Source organism: Falco rusticolus, chromosome W (genome assembly GCF_015220075.1).
Source record: "Falco rusticolus isolate bFalRus1 chromosome W, bFalRus1.pri, whole genome shotgun sequence".
NCBI classification, from domain to species: Eukaryota; Metazoa; Chordata; class Aves; order Falconiformes; family Falconidae; genus Falco; species Falco rusticolus.
This window is the reverse complement of record NC_051209.1, coordinates 5,041,703-5,062,491: the sequence shown is the minus strand read 5'-3', so window position 1 is coordinate 5,062,491 and position 20,789 is coordinate 5,041,703. Positions and strand designations below refer to the sequence as shown.

Here is a 20,789-nt window from a genome sequence, read left to right as displayed (position 1 = left end):
GCACTCATGTGAACTCCATGGTACAATATACATAAATATTATTTAGTATGAATGAGGACATAATATGTCCCTTTAGTTCACTCTTCACTCTTTATCGCTTAAATTCATTGTGCATTATTCCTGGACTTTGCTTCCTTTTTTCTATTCTCACCTATAGTAATTTGCACTTATGTTTTTTCCTTTGTTAGCTGATCTTATCCTTCCTTTCCATGTTCTTGCTCATTTTCTTCTACCATTTTCCGCTTCTTTCTACCTCCACCATAACTCTTTGTTTCCACCTTGCTTGTCATTCTTTCTCTGGTTTCAGTGGTGTAACTTGCAAGTAAGCAGGAGCCTGGTCCTGCAAAGATATGGAGATCAGGGGTTAATACTGTTGGCTCATTTAACAGACAGCTTAATACACTTCTTTCAACTACTCTTTCCCACTGACCTGTTAATATAAAATAAAATATAATATATAAAATAAAATATAGTGGAGCAAAAGCCTAGGACAGACAAATCAATTTCACCTGACCAATTGTTGCTGTCATTCTAGCAGCTCAAAATCCAGAGGATATTTTTTTTTTGCAGCTCTAACAATGATAAGCAGATGCTGATGGTCTATGTCTTATACAATTTCCCTCCTCAAAGTTTGTGTGGCAATTGCTTTTAGAGACCTTTGCCTGTAAGCACAATGGGGAGGTGGGTATATATTGTCACAAAAATTTTGCAACTGGCCCATGCTAACCAAGGAGACAGGCTAGGATGCAAAGTATAGAATTACAAGAGTAATTATTTATTCCTGCACGTGAGGTGTCCCATTCAAATTGAGGCACACTGAATGTGGTTTTACTCATGGTTCTTATACCTTTCAAGTGTTCAGATGCAACATGATTTGACCAGTCACTACTCAAAACACACACACTACCATTTTGCAAAGCAACTATAATTCTGTGGCATCATCATCCATCTGCTTCTTTCTTGATCTAGATATCGTTGGAGTTGGTTTTGCTAAAGTTATTTATCTATGATGCCAGATAATGGGAGGCTTTCACAGAGGTGTTAGAGGGGCTAGAATGCTGGCATTATCTCAGTAGTTGGAGGGTATCCTTTTTTATTCAGGATGGGTGCTGTCATCCTCCTTGCAATGAGCTGGAGTCCTTTGGTCATGCTTACTTAACCATGACTATGCAGTATAAAATGTAAACTATATATATATGTATATGTCTTAAGAAAGTTCATACAATTTTATGCTATAAAGACTAACTGGTACAATAGTGAGGGAATGAGTTTTTCCTAACAATTTAAAATGTGGCTCAACTAAGAAGCACTATGAATGCTTGACATTAAACACTAAAAGCCCTCTTGGGTTACACAAATTAGTAGATTTCTTTGCATGACATCCTTGTGTCTACACTGGAGAGACATGGATTTGACAGATGGACCACTTGGTGAATGAGGAATTGGCTGGATGGTTGCACTCAAAGAGTTGCAGTCAACAGCTTGATGTCTGCATGGAGATCAGTGATGAGTGGCATTCCTCAGGGGTCGGTATTGGGACTGGTGCTGTTCAACATTGTCCTGGTTTCATCTGGGATAGAGTTAATTTTCTTCTTAGTAGCTGGCACAGTGCTGTATTTTGGATTTGGTGTCAGAACAATGTTGATAACACACTGATGTTGTTAGTTGTTGCTAGGTAATGTTTATACTGTCAAGGAGCTTTCAGTTTCTCAGGCTCTGCCAGTGAGAGGGCTGGGGGGGGCACAGGAAATTGGGAGGGGACACAGCCAGGACAGGTGACCCTAGCTAGCCAAAGAGGTATTCTATACCATATGACATCATGCTGAGTATATAAACTGGGGGAAGAAGTAAGGGGGGAACATCTGGCATCATGGTGTTTGTCTTCCTGAGTAACCATCATGCGCGATGGAGCCCTGCTTTCCTGGAGATGGCTGAACACCTGCCTGCCAATGGAAAGTAGTGAATGAATTCCTTGTTTTGCTTTGCTTGCATGCATGGATTTTGCTTTCCCTATCAAACTGTCTTTATCGCAACCCACAAGTTTTCTCACTTTTATTTTTTCAATCTTCTCCCTCATCCCACTGTGGGGGGAGTGAGTGAGCGGCTGCATGGTGCTTGGTTGTCTGCTGGGGTTAAACCAGAACAAACATCTTTGTCAGTGACATGAACAGTGGGATCAAGTGCACCTTCAGCAAGTTTGCAAAAGACACCAAGCTGTGTGGTATGTTCAACATGCTGGAGGGAAGAGATGCCATCCAGAGGGACCTTGACAGGCTTGAGAGGTGGGCCTGTGCAAACCTCATGAATCTCAACAATGCTAAGTGCCAGGTCCTGCACCTAGATCAGGGCAATCCCCGGTACCAATACAGGCTGGGTGAAGAATGGATTTAGATTAGCCCTGAGGAGAAGGATTTATGGGTGCTGGTGGATTAAAAGCTCAATGTGACCTGTCAATGGGCTGTACAGCCCAGAAAGCCAACTGAATCCTGGGCTGCCTCAAAATAAGCATGGCCAGCAGGTCGAGGCAGGCGATTCTGTCCCTCTACTCCATTCTCATGACAGCCCACCTGGAGTACCACATTTAGGTCTGGGGTCCCCAGTACACGAAAGACATGGACCTGTTGGAGTGAGTCCAGAGGAGGGCCACAAAGATGATCAGAGGGCTGGAGCACCTCTCCTATGAAGAAAGGATAAGAGAGTTGGGGTTGTTGAGCCTGGAGAAGAGAAGGCTCCGGGGAGAACTTATAGCAGCCTTCCTATACCTAAAGGGGGCCTACAAGACAGCTGGAGAGGGGCATTTTACAAGGGCATGTAGTGATAGGACAAGGGGGAATGGCTTTAAACTGAAAGAGGGTAGATTTAGATTAGATATTAGGAAGAAATTCTTTTCTGCGAGGGTGGTGAGACACTGGTAAAGTTGCCCAGAGAGACTGGATGCCCCATCCCTGGAAGTATTCAAGGCCAGGTTGGATGGGGCTTTGAGCAACTTGGCCTAGTGGAAGGTGTCCCTGCCCATAGCAGGGGGGTTGGAACTAGATGATCTTTAAGGTCCCTTCCAACCCAAACCATTCTATGATTCTATGATTTACAGGATTAACGATATTTTAATAAATATAAACATGTATCAAAATCTGAAAAATTTGGGATTATGCTTGAGTAGCAACAACAAAAGTCTTGAAACTTTGGGATACTTAAAAAGATCCCAAGGAATAAATGGTAGTAGTGGTTTCTCTCTTCCTATCACCTCTCAGGAGCATGCAATTATTTGAAATGTAACTTTAAAAAAATCTTTTGGTTTTGGTGTTGTTTTTTTTTTTTAGCTTTTCTAAGACATACTGTTTTGATTCAGTATCCCTACTGTGATAAGGAACACACTCTCAGAACTGTTCCTACACTTCCTAGCTGTGGTAGAAGAAGGTTTCAAGCTTTGGTGGTCAAGGAATGTAGGAGCTGAGCAGATCTCTGTGGGAGGGCAGACAGAAGTAACTCAAGTAGTTTTGGGCCTGACAAAACCAGCATGTGTCATAGCTTGGGGGGTACTTGTGGGTATTAAAAGAGGATTTGAAGCCCAGCATGAAGGGGTCTAGGTGGAAGGGCCCATGAATTGGCCTCTGAGGTGCTCAGGGGAAAGGATGTTGCAGTGCCAAGGCTTGGTTCAGGCCCCCACATAGTGCAGGGTGTGTGGAGCATCTCCAGTGGGCCAGAAGAGTTACAAAAGGGGTGGCAGACCCTAAGGTAGTTTGGGACTGGGTGTCAGGGCCCTGCAGCTGCTGAGGGGACTTCTGCAAGGAGTGGGGTCACCGTGGACGCCGAGGGCAGTTGAGGTGGTGCGGAGGAGGGGGACAGAGGCAGCCACAGGGCTGCTCTAGATCCCAGGGGGACGGCAGAGGCAACTCCGTGCCGGCTGCGCCCCCAGCCTGCGGGGAATGGGAGGCTCAGAGCACTCCACAGCTAGTTGAATGGGCTAGGGGCAGGGAAGGGGTGCCGGGGAGGGCGGCAGTGCACGGTGGCCTGTGCAGTTGGCTGAACAACGGGGACATTGGGCGCTATCTGGTGGTGCTAGCTGCGAAATCCAGTCCGCACTTTCCATCTCTCCTTCGTGCTCTCCCTTGCCGGTAGCAACGGAGGGCGGGCAGCGCGCGCTCGGAACAGCGAGTTGTTTGAAATCCTTCTAGAACCGTTTCTAATTCCCCTTTGCACCGGGGAAGGGAGAGCGCAAGAGGGGAAGGGGAGGGAGGAAGAAGAAGGAGGAGCCAAGAGGGTGGGGGGAGAGAGAGGGAGAAAGAGGAAGCAGTCTGTCCTGTTCTTTGCCTGTCAATCGCCGCGCGTGGGGTGTGCCCTCCTGCGCGGCAGGCCAATGGTGTGTGTGTGTGGGGGGGGGCGTCTCCATGGTGACGGGGCTGTTCCCGGGGAGGTTGTGATGGGTTGACAGGTGCGTGACAGTCGGAGCTCTCTGCAGACATGTATGGCAAAGGCAAGAGCAACATCAGCGTCCCGTCCGACAGTCAGGCCAGGGAGAAGTGAGTAAAACCTGCCTGACCGGGTGCCTACACACCCACATACCTTGCACAATGTAGCTTTCCTGCTCGCGGGTGATATGGCCGATTGCGCACTCCAGGAAAGCAAGGGGGAGTCCGTGGGGAGCGGAAGGGACCGGGAGGGACCGGGACGGGACGGTGGGAGGCAGGAAGGAGTTGGGTCGCGGGGGCACTGGCTCTCGCACCGCGGTGGGAAGGGAGACCCGACACGGGGGCTGGGGGCGATGTGGAGGGAAGCGATCGAGGTTGTCCTCTGCTCTGTGGGCGAGAAGGGTCCGGGAAGGGGTCCCTCAGCGCCCCGCGGCGGGATACGTGGCGGGACAGGAGGGGCCGGCAGGGACTGAGTGAGCGGGAAGAAGGGAAGCTGGTCGTGCTGGCGGGACCGTCGCCCGCCCCGCCTACCCCTTTCCTCAGCGCGGCGGGACGTGGGGTCATGGAGGGCGATCGTTGAGCCATCGGCGCGCTAGGGCGAGGGCGGAGGAGTGCACTTGGGCGCCCCTTCCTCCTGGCCACAGCGGGGCCAGAGGGTGTTTGTGGCAGTGCAAGGTTTTGGGACAAATTTGATAACAAAGAGCTTCAGCCTGGCTGCTGGGGACGGTGCTGCCGCCGGGTGGGGGCGGGGACATCGTTAGCTAACAACTGACCTACTGCTGCTTATTTGCCCACTATAGCATGCTTACCATAAATATAATATATTCATACAGCAACCTTGATTATTTTTCCAAATCAAAACTTTTACATGTAGAATGTGTCAAGCTGTGAGCACATGTAAATAATAGTCTGTTTATTGAAAGAACATGTAAACTTCAAGCTGCATCAGGAAAAGTAATTACAGAATCCATGACACTACTGTAGTATCACCACATCTCTTGAGCATAAACATATTTTTAGATTTATTCAAACGTACATCTTTGAGTCCTGATGACAACACAGCTACAAATTATTGTCACAGTTTCAGAAGGAGCTTCACAAAAAGTGATCTTCAGCAGACAGACATATCACCAAATAAATCAATAGAGCTGGCACAAGGATCTCATTGCAAAAAGAGGACTTATAATCTGAATCCACTAGAGCTTGGGCTGAGAATGCCTTTTAAAAAAGCCAAGAACAGGTGAGCAGTAGCAAACAACAATTTCTATTAATATAGGCTAGATCTGAGTTAGAAAACTAAACATGTAGCTCTTCTTGTTCTGCAACTGATTCTCTAGAGATGTTCCTGTCCCTGCAATTTTCAAGTCTTTCAAAATGAAATCTCATTTATTGAGATTTTCATCGGTTTAAAATAATGATTTAATAATAATGCTTAGAAATTGTCTATAAAATATTTCAGTCCAAGAAAGAAAAGAAAGTCACATTGCACTTTTTAAAAAACTGCTAGCTGAACTGTTTTTAAGAACCAAAATCTATGAGTGTATTTTGTGATATACTGCTATTTACTATTTAAGCATATGATTGGTTTTAGTTTGAACCTTGAAGGGACCGTACCCACTTTTTAATTCTAGCATTTTACAAAACAGTTGTCTATTAGTTTCTATTAAGCCATGAGTGTGATAAGGAGAAAGCACTTAATTTATTCTAATGGAGCATGGTACCATTCATTGCTCAAATGCCGAACAGCTCAGAGATGATACAGTGATTTGCTTTTTCTAAGTACTGTGAAGAGAGATGATCACTTATTCTAGCCTCTCATCTCAAAAGCACAACTGGATCTTTAAAAAAAAAAAAAGTCAAGTCAAATCTTGTTGACTTAATACTTTCCAGTTGAACTATGATTCAATTTTAAGCAATAAATGGTTACAGACAAAATCTAAGATCAGACAGATGTAAAAGGCAGAGGAAGAACTCTATATAATAACCAAGATGACTTACATACATAGTAACACTTTAAAATATTTAATTTGTCTTCCAAGGTGCACATTTTTCTTTTCTTATCAAAACATGAAGCCTGCAGTCCAGATAAAAGGATTTGTGTGGTCATATCCTTTCTATGCTGCAAAAGAAAGCAAAAAAGCACCAGAACCAGGCATTTATTGAAGATGCACACCTTCATAAGTCTGCCATGTATTAAAAACTTTAGCGAATACTGCACTATGATGCTCAAATTGACAGCACAATATTTTAATATCATATAAGATTTGTATCATCTAAGGACTCCTGGATTCTATCTGCAAAACACAGCACATGCCAGCAATGTTCCAGTTGGTCAGCATCTAAAAAAATCCAAGTTTTTTTAACAAAACAAAAAAGACAGCCCTAGAGGTTTGATATAAGCATATGGAATGTGCTAATTAAACTGTAATTAAAATTATGAAGTCTCCTACACTTTGACAAACATTATTACATCTTGATCTAAATATACTAATTATGAAATGAAATGGTGAAAAAACTTTGGTTTTAAGCAGAGGTTCGGAGGAGACAGATTTCAGGAAAAGATAAAAAATGTCACATTTTAGGCTTCCAAGATGATTCAACAGTGATAAATTAAGAGTGGAACCACATTAGCAAAGGGACTGCATAAATCTTCTAACAGAAAAGCCAGGACCATCTTCCACGAACAGATGTGACACAGAAGGCAAAGTATAAACTAATCTGATTGGCTCATTTTAAATCCAAATTCTTCCCCCATCCTAGTTATTATTCTGTAAGGAAATCTTTAAAGTTAACAACATTATCATTCCATTCAAAAATAAATGCATTTGCCACAAAGATCAAAAAAGATACTAATGTTTTACTGCATTAATCACAGCAAAAAGATCACTGAAAACTGATGGACTGAAGAAAGATAGCAAGGTATCAAAAAAGATTCAACACAGTGTAACAAGTAGGATTAAGGGTTATAGTGACTTTAACTATGACATAAAAAAGACTAGAATATAAAAAAAATGGCCACACTGCGAGTATGTAAAATTAGACTAGAACAAAACAGACCAGAACAAAACAGACCAGAACAAAACAGACCATTTCAGTTGGAAGAGACCTACAATGATCATCTAGTCCAACTGCCTGGCCACTTCAGGGCTGACCACAAGTTAAAGCATGTTATTAAGGACATTGTCCAAATGCCTCTTGAACACTGACAGGCTTGGGGCATTGACCACATTTCAGCTGCTCTCTTACAATTTCAGTGTCCACAAATGGAAAGTCACTGTTCCCACACTTGTGTTCCTCTGACTCAGGGGACCAGGCAGGAAAAGGTCTGTCAGTATTATTAAGGGCTGAGGGAAAAAAAGCATTGACTGACCCTGCTTTTTCTTCATCCCTATTAGTCAGATGACTGTCTGCAACAAGTATTGGTCCAATGCCTTCTTTAGACCTCCTCTTGCTATTAACATACTTTAAAAAAAAGCAATTCTTGTTATCTGATAAAGCACTGGCCAGTTTTAACTCTAATCGAGCTTTGGCCTTTCGTGTCTTCTCCCTCATATATGAACCATGGCTCTGTAATCTTCCTGCAAAGGCAGACCTCGCTTCCAGAGATCGTACAATTTCTTTTTCCTCTTGAGCTCCACGAGGAGTTCACTGTTCAGCCAAGCTCCTCTTCTACCCTGCTTGCTTGACTTTTGACACAATGGAATTGCCTGCCCCTGTGCTTCTAAAAGGTGGTTCTTAAATAACTGACCAGCACTCATGGACTCCTAAGCCTTCAAAAGCAGATTCCCAGGGGATTCTGCTAAATAGCTTCCTATGATGATCCCTCAGATTTGGCAAATTGTTGTAATAGACTTGAAACACTGTTTCTTCTCGATTCCCTTACATCCTGACGACACACAAAAATTTGCATTCACTCTACCGTCAATAAACCGTGCCGCTCCAGCCAAACGGTATGAATGGGTTGTCTTACCACAAGGAATGAAGAACTCTCCTATGATGTGTCAGACTTTTGTAGATTGGGCATTTGTTCCAGTACGACAGCGTTGGCCTCACGTCCTGATCTATCATTATATGGACGATATGTTATTGGCCGCTGAACAAGGGATTTCAGATGATCAATTGAAATGGATTGTTGACCACCTTCTATCATGTGGTTTGATTGTGGCGCCTGAGAAGGTTCAGCGTTCAGCCCCATGGAAATATTTGGGCTGGCTCATCTTGGATGCTCAGATCCGACCACAGAAGGTAACTCTTACTACACAAATAGCTAATCGGCATGATGCTCAAAGGCTTTTAGGAGATCTACAATGGGTTCGTAATATAGTTGGCCTCACTAACGATGATTTGCAACCGTTCCAATCCTGGTTGCATGGCACCGAAGCCAACAGTCCTGAAACTTGTTCACCAGAACAGCGGGCTGCCCTGAAAGTTGTGTCCCCCAAGATTCAGACTGGCTGGTGTGGTCACCAAATGGCGAATCATCCATTATCTTTCTTGGTTTGTAATGTTGCCACTTCACCTTTTGCCCTTATTCTACAATGGCAAAAGAAAAAGGGGGAAAATACAGCGATCGTTTCAGAGTGGTTGTTTTTGCCATTGCAACCCAGACATCGTATTTTAAGTTGTCCTGAAGCAGTAGCGGCCTTGGTGAGAAAAGGAAGAGACGGGATTGTTGAAATTGATGGGACTGAACCGGCAGATATCAGTATTCCAGTCCGGGATGATGATTATGAGTGGCTCCTGAGACATTCAACAGCCATACAGGAAGCCTTGATGGGCTATACAGATGTTGTACACAACAACCGGCCAAAAGGGCCTCTCTGGAAGATGTTAGAACATTACCAGTGGATTGCGAGACCGTTACGCTCAAAAAGACCAGCTGAAGGGCCAACAGTGTTTACAGATGCAGGACAAAAGATGAAGAAGGCTGCGTCTGTTTGGCAATCCAATAATCAGAGGCAGAAACGCATGATCACCGGTGAACCACGGGACAACCTTCCAACCTTAGAACTGAAAGCAGTGTGTTGGGCATTGGGAAGCTGGAACAAAACACCTGTAAACATAGTATCACTCATTGTACGTAGTTGGTGTAGTACAGCGCATTGAAGATGCCTTGTTGAGAGAGACAAAGAATCAACATCTTGGTGAAATGTTTCTACAACTGCGTAGTACTCTTCGACAGAGAAAACATGAATTTTGTATTATGCATATTAGAAGTCATCAGTGGACCATTGGTTTGGTTGAAGGTTACGCTAGAGCTGATGAAGCAGTCAGCTGTCCGGCAATAACTCCTCCAACAAATAAGTTTGAAGAAGCTTGTAACAGCCACGAGATGTTTCATCAGAATGCAAAGTCTTTACATCGACAGTATCAAATACCCATAGCAGATGCAAAGGGTATTGTTCAATCCTGTCCTCAATGTAGTCATCATGGACCTAGTTTAGGGGTGGGCACTAACCCAAAAGGTCTGAAGGCACTTCAGGTTTGGCAAATGGATGTAACGCATGTACCTGACTTTGGGAAGCTTAAGTATGTGCATGTCACAATTGACATCTATTCTCATTTTATATGGGCCACTGCACAAACCAGTGAAAAGGCATTACATGTGGGGAGACACTTAATGTCTTGTTTTGCTGTCATGGGAGTACCTGTAGAAATAAAGACGGACAATTGTCCGGCGTATAGTAGTCAACGAGTCGCTAGGTTTATGAGAGAAGACTCGGAGCGAGCAGACGGAATAAAATGTCTATGTTGTAAGGGATGTAAACCATGGGTATTATGCCAATGTATGCTATGTGGGGTAAAATGGTTCTGTAAGCCAAAGCTTAATTGTAAATGGTGTAAAGAGTGTATGTGTTTGATTAGTAACCGGGCATGAAGCAAGAGAAAACATACGATTAGTGTAATACCATGCTGATTGGAGACAGTATACATCATCAGAATCTGTGAAAGCACAGATTTGTGGGGTGGAATGTAAAAGAAAAAAAATAATAAAAAAGTGGAAATTGTAGGACTAAACATGTTTCAGTGGTGGACTTGGGTTTATGGTCTTGATGAATTTTTTACCCATTGGCCAAAGTATTTTTGACATCTTGCCTAGGACAAACATATGGGTGACATGGGCAAATATCACAGGAGTAACAGACTTTTGTTTGAGTCTGCAACAAGCAGACAACCCCTTTAGAACTTGTTTAATTGGTATTCCCTTGCAGGAGAATTAAACAAATTTTGATGGTTTTTGGAATGTTAAAACAGTGGATCTGACTTCCAATCAGAATGGTACATGTATGAGTCCAAATAGGCAATATGTTTGGCCTTCTATGTGTAATGCAGCGTGGCAGAAGACGGTTATTGAGAATTTAAATCAGCCACATCATTTACCTTTGCAGGAGTTAGACCTATTGGCTAGCGTTGTAGCTGTTGAATATGTTAATGTTACTGCAACTGATATGGCAAACTGTACCCACATGTCATCACCACTTCAACCCGTGAATGGCACTGGAGTAATTTGGTTTGGTGACCCGTGGCAGTTATGGCTAACACATCAAGGTGAATGGGGGTTTTATACAACGTTTCAAAATCTAACAGGTTCACCTATTTGGGGTGAACTGAAAACTGGAGGTTTCCATATAGATGTATCAGGGGGTTATCAGTTGCCACCGGGAGTCTTTCTGATATGTGGGGACAGAGCGTGGCCAGGGCTTCCTTTGTATCCTGTCGGTGGACCATGTTATTTAGGGCATTTAACTTTATTTGCTCCACATATGAAAGACTTATTAAAAATGACTCAACAATCTCATAGATCACGGAGGGCACTGCGCACCTTTGATGAAACATGTAATGACCGAGTCGATCTACAGTCAGTAACAGCAAATGTCCTAGCCTCCATATTTATGCCGGGGGCAATGGCAGCATTGAGTGCTAAGAATATACGAAGGTTAGCGTGCTGGGGAGAGAAACATTTTAATCTTACATCGCAGATTTTAAGTTCATTATTGCTTGATGTAGATAGTGTTAGGCATGCTACCTTACATAATAGAGCTGCAATAGATTTTTTGTTATTAGCACATGGACACGGTTGTGAGGATTTTGAAGGGATGTGTTTTATGAACCTTTCCGATCATTCCATATTGGTGCACAAGAAGTTGTTCACAACTGCAGGGAAACATGAAGCATATTCTTGCTGCTGATAATCCCTTTGATGAATGGTTGAGAGATTTGGGGATAACAGGTTGGTTAAAGATGTTATTGATGGAAGGAATACGCTTTGTTATAATCATTGTTGTAACGTTTTTAGTTTTTAGCTGTTTATTTTCTTGTGTGAAGAAAGGTTTAACATCTACTGTGAAACAGACATGGGTTGTCCAAAAAGAAAAAGGGGGATATGTAGAGAGGGATTTTTTAAGGACCGAGCACATATGTCACCATTGTCTGGGTTGGACAACCCAGGCCTGATAGTTGAAGCTGCAGAGCAACTTTAAATTGTCCTTGGAACAAGCAGTGTGAGAAAGAAAACAAGCTATGCACAAACAAGAAGCCAGGTGCAGAGCAAGTCCTGGGAATCCTTGAATCAACACACTCTCATCGGCACACTCTGATCAGGCGCCTGCAGCATGCTCACCAATCAGCGACACAGACTTCCACATGGCCAGAGACTTTTATCCAATCACCTGTGTGTAGAGTCGTGTGAGCGGTCGGTTTAAGTTATAAATATGACCTGTTTGTTTAATAAAGGGAGCACGGCATGTAGGCATATTGGTGTGATTGTCGTGATTTGGCTGACTCTCCACGGGGGACCTTCTTCGAGCATTCATAAGTCTTTCTCCTCAGGGCTGGTCTCAATCCATTCTCCACCCAACCTGTATTGATTCTCAGGGTTGCCCTGACCCAGGTTCAGGATCTTGTACTTAGCATTGTTGAACTTCATGAGGTTTGCATGGGCTCACCTCCTAAGCCTGTCAAGGTCCCTCTGGATGGCATCTCTTCCCTCCAGCATGTCGAACATACCACACAGCTTGGTATCATCAGCAAACTTGCTGAGGGTGCACTCGATCCCACCATCTATGTCACTGACAAAGATGTTTAACAGTGCCAGTCCCAGTACAAACCCCTGAGGAATGCCACTCGTCACTGGTCTCCTTTTAGACATCGAGCTGTTGACTGCAACTGTTTGAGTATGACCATCCAGTCAATTCCTTATCCACTGAGTGGTCCATCTGTCAAATCTATGTCTCTCCAGTGTAGAGACAAGGATGCCATATGGGACAGTGTCAAAAGCTTTGCACAAGTCCAAGTAGATGACATCAGTTGCTCTTCCCTCATCCATTAATGCTGTAACCGCATCGTAAAAGGCCATGAAATCTGTCAGTCATGATTTGCCCTTAGTGAAGTCATGTTGACTGTCACCAGTCACCGCCTTAATTTCCATGTGCCTTAGCATAGTTTCCAGGAGGATCTGCTCCATGACCTTGCTAAGCACAGAGGTGAGAGTGACTGGCCTGTAGTTTCCTGGGTCTTTCTTTCCTTTTTTAAAAATGGGAGTTACATTTCCCCTTTTCCAGTCCATGGGAATTTCACTGGTCTGCCGCAACTTCTCAAATATGATGGATAGTGGCTTAGCCACTTCATCCACCAGTTTCCTCAGGTCCCATGGTCTTGTGTGCCTTCAGGTTCCTTAGATGGTCTCAAACCTGATCTTCACCTACAGTGGGTGGTTCTTCATTCTCCCAGTCCCTGCCTTTGCCTTCTGCGACTTGGGCAGTGTGGCTGGAGTACTTGCCGGTGAAGACCAAAGCGAAAAAGTCATTGAGTACCTCAGCCTTCTTCATGTGTTGGGTAATGATGTCTCCTGTTTCCTTCCCGAGAGGGCCCACATTTTCCCTAGTCTTCCTTTTATCACTGATGTACCTATAGAAGCTTTTCTTGTTGTCCTTGACATTCCTGGCCAGATTAAATTCTATCAGGGCTTTAGCTTTCCTAACCTGATCCCTGGCTGCTCAGACAGTTTATCTGTATCTTCATCATTTATGTTAATGTTAGTATTCCTTATCCTATCAACAATGTGATTGGTTTTCTGTGAAACACTTGAGCATTAAACAAAAAACAAGCATTGATATAAGGAAATAGTACATCCCAAAAGTGATACAAAATATTTATTCAAATATGTGCACTGCTTTTTCAGAGATCTCCTATCACAAGCCTACAAACACAGGCAGCATAAAAATATATGTATTTGACATAATCCATAATTTCTTTCTCTCTTTGTAGACAGCAAAAAAATGTTCTCCCTGTACATATTTAACTACTTGGGGATTATAGCCGGTGTTATAATAAACAATAGACTCAGTGACTTTGATTAGGCTTATGGTACAAAAGGAATTAGCTGATCCTCCTCTTCATTTATTCTGGTTTTAGAGAGGAAAATACTTCTAGTAGCATGATTCTGCAGAGGTACTTTCATGTATGTCCTCTATTATACCTGATTGCTTGGAAGATATCCTGAAACTATGCCTCAGTAATTTTGGTATCCCCTTGATAGTATATACTCTCTTAATTTGTATATACTGCTTCAAGTGCTAAAACCAGTTGTAACCTAGTAAGTGCACTTTTACTTAGATATTATTAGAGTTGGGGTTTTTTTCCAGTTTATCCATAAACTTAAACTCAAAAATTCTTTTTCTGGGGATAATTTCACGTACATTTACTAATTTTGGATGGCTACAAACTCTTCCTCTGAAGAGTTTGTACCCAAAGGAAAGAGAGGCAGTGTGGTAGCCCTGTATGTCAGGGAGTGTTTCAACTGAATGATGGTGACAATAGGGTAAAGTGTTTTATGGGTAAGAATAATGGTGATCTTGCCTTCTTTGTAGGTATCAGACTATGTTACAAATGCACCATTAACACAATCAGAACTGTTAAGCATATTTTACTTATAGACTAATGAGACATTAATACCCTGTCCTTGGTGGTTAGATTTTGAGGCTGACTGGTAGAGGAGCTTGGATAGTTCTGCACAGTAGTGTCTATGATGCATTGATTACTCATAATCAATGAAAAAAATGTATGAGAGAGAAGTTAGGAAGAAAATTATGAGGAAGTTTCCCATCCACTGAGGTGTTAAGGTCAACCAAATTGGTGAAGCATATTCCTCAAATTAAAACCAAAGTAAGTATTGCAAGTACAAATTTATGATTAAGGATCAAGGGAGGGCCAACAAGGCAGATATCCTGGTGGAAGTCTGTAATAGACCACCCAACCAGGATGAAGAGGCAGATGAAACATTCTACAAGCAGCTGGGAGAAGTCTCATGATATCTAGCCCTTGTTCTCATGGGGGACTTCAACTTACCAGATGTCTGCTGGAAATACAAGACAGCAGACAGGAAACCATCTAGGAGGTTCCTGGAGTGTGTGGAAGATAACTTCCTGACACAGCTGGTCAGTGAGCCAACCAGGGGAGATGCCCCACTGGACCTGTTGTTTACAAACAGGGAAGGACTGGTGGGTGATGTGGTGGTCAGAGGACATCTTGGGCATAGCGATCATGAGATGATAGAGTTTTTGATTCTTGGAGAAGTAAGAAGGGGAGACAGTATAATCTTGGACTTCCAGAGAGCCAACTTTGGCCTATTTAGGAGCCTGGTTGACAGGGTCCCTTGGGAGGCAGTCCTGAAGGGCCAAGGGGTCCAGGAAGGCTGGACATTCTTCAAGAAGGAAGTCTTAAAGGTACAGGAGCAGGCCATCCCCATGTGCTGTAAAAAGACGAGTTGGCAGGGAAGAAGACCAGCCTGGCTGAAAAGAGAGCTTTGCCTGGAACTCAGCGGAAAAGGGAGAATTTACCAACTTTGGAAGAAGGGGCAGGCAACTCCGTGAAGAAAGTTTTCCTATTGTCCAATCTAAACCTTTCCTGGTGCAACTTGAGGCTGTTTCCTCTTGCCCTATCACTTGTTACTTGGGAGAAGAGACTGGCACCCACCTTACTACAACCTCCTTTCAGGCAGTTGTACAGCAGTTTTGCTGACCCCCCTCCGTACTTCGTCAAGTATTGAAAACTATCATTTCATGATCATGATGCCCAAGATGACCTCCAAGCATCACATTACCCACAAGTCCTCCTCTGTTCGCAAACAACAGGTCCAGCAGGGCCCTTTTCCTAGTTGGCTCACTCACTCCCACCGCTGCTTTATAACTCTCTGGCTCTCAACTTTTAATCGGGACCGCGTATCTTCCTGTCCCCTCCCCGTTTGTCTTCCTCTTCTCCGCCTGGCTGTCCCTGCCTGCCTCCCCTGACCGGGGAGGGGGCACGGAGTGAAGTGCATTGTTCTCCGGGAGTTAAACCGGGGTTATTGCAAGTGGGGGTGTGTATGTGTGTTGTGTTACTTGATTACCTGCGAGGAATATTGTGTTTCTAGATACAGGGGAAAGCAGTGGTGTGTTCATAGTTTCATTTATCTTTCGTGCATTAAAAAAATAATAACAGCAAAGGTGTTAGAAGGAAGCAAACAGTCGTCGTGTATGTGTGTGTAAAAGGGACACCAAACGCTAGAACTTTGTCAAAATTGGCTAATGCTGAAATAGTCTGCAAGAGCTACTTTTTAGGTGTAAGCACTGTGATATGAAAAATATAAATACAATCTATTAAAATCATGTAAGTATTTCTTTATTTAAACATATACAAGAGGAAAAAAATAAAAGACTTAAGACTGGGAGAAAGTGCACATGAGAAATGCTAAAAACTGACAACACAGCACATGCAGTCAAATGCCCACAGTAAATATAGTGGCAGTGGTGGGATAATAAACAGTGTTGTTTGGTTGAGTGGAATTTTAGGATTATTTCCTTCAGATATTATGATGTTATACGTTACTTGCAGATATAGTAGGTGCAGAGTAATTGGAAGGAAAAATTACTTCAGAGTAGTGTCTCTTTAAGTTCGCTGTAGTTGCAGCTTTGCTTTGCATTACTGAGATTGGTTTAGCACAGGCAGGAGGTGATGGCTGTGAAGGAGGAAAAGCTGAATACAGCAAGTGTATAAGTGACTTAGCCTGGTCAAGGCTACCGAGTCAGTCTGCTGCAGCCTGTAGAAGGTTGAGAGAGGCTGTTGAGAGGGTCAGGTGACCTCTAACCGAAAATATGTTTTCATGTCTCTTCTGCAAAAATAGTATTGCTTCAGAATTGCATTTAACGTGACAATGAATAGTTCAGACATAAGTGATGGGTTTTCATTCAGGCACTTTGTCTTGAATATTCAACTAGAGGTGTTTTGGGGTTGGATTTTATTTTAATTTTGTTGCTGGTTTTTGTTGCTGTTGTTTTTTGTTTTGGGAGAGGTGGGTTTTGCTACAGTATTTTAGGGACTAAATAAGAGAACATGAGATTCATCAGACTGGATAAACATTAGCCCTATAGGTTTATTTTCATTCCACTTTGAAAAGTCTACCTGATATAAGCCATACACAAAACAGTGATGTGCTGCTTTTGTCTGGGATAGAGTTAAATTTCTTCACAGTAGCTACTGTATTATATCAAAGGATGGGAAGGGTGGTGGTGCTTAATGAGGATGTATTGGATAGTGTGGGATCCAAGCATGATGTAAATGGTATGGAATAAGTGGTAGAGAATGTGCTGGTTTTGGCTGGGATAGAGTTAATTTTCTTCATAGAAGCTAGTATCAGGCTGTTTTGGATTTGTGCTGAAAACAGTGTTGATAATACAGGGATGTTTTAGTTATTGCTGAGCAGTGCTTACACAGAGTCAAGGCCTTTTCTGCTTCTCACACTGCTCCACCAGCAAGTAGGCTAGGGGTGCACAAGAAGTTGGGAGGGGACACATCCAGGACAGCCGACCCCAACTGACCAAAGGGATATTCCATACCGTATGACATCATGCTCAGCAATATAAAGCTGGGGAAAGAAGAAGGAAGGGAGGGACTTTCGGAATTATGGTGTTTATCTTCCCAAGTAACCATTACATGTGATGGAGCCCTGCTCTCCTGGAGATGGCTCAACACATGCCTGCTGATGGGCAGTAGTGAATGAATTCCTTGTTTTGCTCTGCTTGTGCACATGACTTTTGCTTTCCCTATTAAACAGTCTTTATCTCAACCCACAAGTTTTCTCACTTTTATCCTACTGATTCCCTCCTCCATCCCATTGTGGGGGGAGCAAGCAGCTGTGTAGTGCTAAGTTGCCAGCTGGTGTTAAACCATGACAGGCTGAAACGTTAAAATATTTTCAGTTGGTTTTTTTTTTTTAGATGACTTTTCTTCCAGAGTACTGCTGACATATTTGTTAGAACACAAGAGCTCTCAATCTTGACATGCAAGAAGTTGGGCAGGTGAGGCAGGAGGCCAGCATGGCTAAGCCAAGACCTCTTAGCCACAGTAAAACACAAAACCAAAATGCATAGGCAGTGGAGACAAGGATACACATCCTGGGGAGATTGTAGGGATATGGTCTGGAAATGCAGGGAGGGGATCAGTCAGGAAAGCCAAGGCACAGCTGTAGCTGAACTTGGTAAGGGACTTAAAAATCATAGAATCATTTAGGTTGGAAAATACCTTTAAGATAATTAAGTCCAACCTTAAATCTAACACTGCCAAATCCACTACTAAACCATGTCCCTAAGTGCCACATCTATGCATCTTTAAATACCTTCAGGGATGGTGACTCAACCACCTCCCTGGGCAGCCTGTTCAAATGCTTTACAACCCTTTCCATTAAGAAAGTTTCCCTAATGTCCAATCTAAACCTTTCCTGGTACAACTTGAGGCTGTTTCCTCTTGCCCTATCACTTGTTACTTGGGAGAAGAGACTGACACCCACCTGTCTACAACCTCCTTTCAGGCAGTTGTACAGAGAGATAAGGTCTCCCCTGATCCTCCTTCTCTCCAGACTAAACCACCCCACTTGCCTCAGCCATTCCTCATAAGACTTGTGCTCTAGACCCTTCACCAGCTTCGTTGCCCTTCTCTGGATACTCTCCAGCACCTCAATGTCTTTCATGTGGTGAGGGGCCCAAAGCTGAACACAGGATTTGAGGTGCAGACTCACCAGTGCCAAGTACAGGGGGACAATCACTTCCCTAGTCCTGCTGGTCACACTATTTCTGATACAGGCCAGGGTGCTGTTGGCTGCCTTGGCCACCTGGGTACACTGTTAGCTCATGTTCAGCCAGCTGTCAATCAACAGAACAGGTCATTTTCTCCCAGGCAGCTTTCCAGCCACTCTTCTCCAAGCCTGTAGCGTTGCATGGAGTTATTGTGACCCAAGTGCAGGACCTGGAACTTCTCCTTATTGAACTTCATACAATTGGCCTTGGCCTATCGATCCAGCCTGTCCAGATCCCTCTGCAGAGCCTTCCTACCCTCAAGCAGATCAACACTCCCTCCCCAACTTGGTGTCATCTGCAAAGTTACTGAGGGTGCACTCAGTCCCCTCATCCAGATTGTTGGTAAAGATATTAAGCAGAACTGGTCCCACTACTGAGCCCTGGGGAACACCACTTGTGACTGGCTACCAACTGGATGTAACTTCATTCACCATCACTCTTTGGGCTCAGCCAGCCAGCCAGCTTTTTATCCAGTGTAAAGTATACCCGTCCAAGCCATGAGCAGCCACTTTCTCCAGGAGAATGCTGTGGGAGTGTCAAAGGCTTTACTAAGGTCCAGATAGACAACATCCACAGCCTTTCTCTCATCCACTAGGCAGGTCATCTTGTTGTAGAAGGAGATCAGGTTTCTCAAGCAGGACCTGCCTTTCATAAACCCATGCTGGCTGGGCCTGATCCCATGGTTGTCCTCTACATGTCACATGCTGGCACTCAAGATGATCTACTCCATAAGCTTCCCTGGTACTGTGGACAGGTTGACAGGTCTGACATTCCTTGGACACTCCTTCCTGCCCTTTTTGTAGATGGGCATCACATTTGCTAACCTCCAGTCAACTGGGACCTCTCTGCTTAGCCAAAACTGTTGATAAATGATGGAGAGTGGCTTGGTGAGCTCTTCCACCAGCTCCCTCAGTACCCTTGAGTGGATCCCATCTGGCCCCATAGACTTGTGCATGTCTAAGAGGAGCAGCAGGTCACTAACCATTTCTTCCCGGACTGTGGAGACTTAATTCTGCTCCTCATCCCTGTCTTCCAGCTCAGGGTGCTGAATACCTTAAGTGTAGCAGGTCTGACTATTAAAGACTGAGGCAAAGAAGGCATTAAATACCTCAGCCTTTCCCTCATCCTATGTGACAATGTTCCCTGCTGCATCCAATAAAGGATGAAGATTATCCTTGGCCTTTCTTTTATTTCTTAGGCATTTGTAGAAACATTTTTTGTTATCTTTCATGGCAGTGGGCAACTGGAGTTCTAGCTGACCTTCTGCCTTTCTAATTTTTTCCCTGCTTAACCTCATAACATCTTTACAGTCCTCCTGAGTTGCCTGCCCCTTCTTCCAAAGGTGGTAAATTCTCTTTTTTTCTGAGTTCCAGCCAAAGCTCTCGGTTCAGCTAGACCGGTCTTCCTACCCACTGGCTTGTCTTTCAGCATATGGGGACAACTTACTCCTGCATGTTTAAGATTTCCTTCTTGAAGAATGTCCAGCCTTCCTGGACTCCTTTGCCCTTCAGGACTGCCTCCCAAAGGACTATGTCAAACCAGTCTCATAACCAGGCCAAAGTCTGCCCTCCGGAAGTCCAAGGAAGCAGTTTTGCTGACCCCCCTCCGTACTTCGTCAAGTATTGAAAACTATCATTTCATGATCATGATGCCCAAGATGACCTCCAAGCATCACATTACCCACAAGTCCTCCTCTGTTCGCAAACAACAGGTCCAGCAGGGCCCTTTTCCTAGTTGGCTCACTCACCAGCTGTGTCAGGATATCTTCTGTGCACTCAAGGAATCTCCTAGACTGTTTCCTCTCTGCTGTATTGTATTTCCAGCAGACATCTGATAAGTTGAAGTCCCCCCCATGAGTACAAGGGCTAGCAATCATGAGACTTCTCCCAGCTGCCTCTTCATCCTGTTTGGGTGGTCTATAACAGACTCCCACCTTGATATCTGCCTTGTTGTCCTCTACCCCGATTCTTACCCAATAACAAGAAGGGCTTCTTTAGGTACAGAGTACAACAAAGGAAGATGAAAGAAACTGTATCCCCCTCTCATGAGCTGAATGGGAGACCTGGAGAAGGACTGACATGGAGAAGACTAAGGTGCTCAACAACTTTTTTCCTCGATCTTCACCAGCAAGTGTTCTAGCCATGCTGCTCAACTCACAGAATCCTAAGGCAAGGACTGGGAGAGTGAAGTACTGCCCACTGTAGATGGTCTCAAACCTGATCTCTTAAGGAACCCGAAGGTGCACAAGTCCATGGGACTTGATGAGATGCAT

General features: G+C 43.9%; 1 long non-coding RNA gene across 1 annotated transcript in view; it reads left to right on the top strand.

Annotated features, from left to right (window-relative positions):
* The window catches only part of LOC119140875, a 259,111-nt gene that overhangs the window by 12,014 nt on the left and 226,308 nt on the right, over positions 1 to 20,789 (top strand). The gene's annotated exons all lie outside the window — the stretch shown is intronic.